The sequence below is a fragment of the Cyprinodon variegatus genome, unplaced genomic scaffold (genome assembly GCF_000732505.1).
Source record: "Cyprinodon variegatus isolate N-32 unplaced genomic scaffold, C_variegatus-1.0 Scaffold687, whole genome shotgun sequence".
NCBI classification, from domain to species: Eukaryota; Metazoa; Chordata; class Actinopteri; order Cyprinodontiformes; family Cyprinodontidae; genus Cyprinodon; species Cyprinodon variegatus.
The window spans coordinates 19388-20673 of record NW_015151140.1 but is presented as its reverse complement, the minus strand read 5'-3'; positions in this window follow the sequence as shown (position 1 = coordinate 20673).

Below are 1286 nucleotides of genomic sequence, written 5' to 3'. Positions count from 1 at the left end.
ATCTATTGTTCAGTACCGTCTCAGTTCATCTCTCTCAACTTGCCGTAGTTACTTTCGAGCGTAATGCGCGATCTCTCAATCGCTAGTTTGTTGGCTCTACGATGCCGTAGCGCAAAGATGTCTGCCTCCACGGCTGCGAGACCCACTCCTATGTAATTATAAATAACGAATTCTAAGGCAACGCAAATATTAAGGTTAAGAGGCTGAGCTCGTAGATGATGATAAATGACATAGTTATGAATAATATATTACATTTCTGACTGTATATCCCTGTAATTATTACACACTGTAGCTTTAATGTAAAGATAAGATAAACCAATATGATGAGAAGTTAGAGGCTAAAAAGAAGGTAAGGTAAGAAGATTTACAGATTTTGAAAAAATAAACAGCTGCTATATGGATCCTTGTTTTATCTTCTTTCCACCCTTTTCTTCATCAGAACAAATAAAACATGTTCTGTTGAAGAAAAACTACAAAGTTTCAGACAATTTAACCTCCAGATATATCTGAGCTATGGATTCATTGAGAATAGATCATTTTAAAGCCTCCACCATTCATCTTAATGTAGGAATTTCTAGTTTCTGTGGCTCATTCTTCCCCCTAACCTGTTTTCAAAACAAAGCAGGAATTAAAGATGTTAAACCTTAAAGCACAGCTGTTTAAATTGGGAATAAAGGGGATTGATATAAGGTTCAAATATCACAACAAATAAAGTTTAATGAAACAAATAAAAAAAGTAATTTAGTCAAATGAACAGATTTTGTCTGTTTAACAATAATTGGGCATTTCTTCAAATAAACAGGAAACTGTCATTATTTAAATGCTAAATGCTAAAGTTTAATTTGTTAACCTTAATTCTTTAATATTTAGATTCAACTTTAAGGGTAGATAGATCTATATGTGTGTAGAGCAAAATAACTTGTATAAAAATAAATTAGGCTGATTGAATTTGCTTTTAAATTATTTACAATTCTTTAAGAAGTAAATCTATCTTAAGCTGATCTGGAATAAATATGCAAATTTATTTACCATACGTATTGGTTAATAATTATAAGGTGTTCAAATGACTCAATTGGAAATAATGATGATAATAACATTATTTAATAATAATAATAACGATAAGATTAATAATAATGATGAAAGTGACAGAGGATATAGGATTTATTTCCTACATTAAGATGAATGGTGGAGACTTTAAAATGACCTATTCTCAATGAATCCATAGCTCAGATATATCTGGAGGTTAAAAGTGACTGAAATTTTATCATTTTTCTTCAACAGAACAT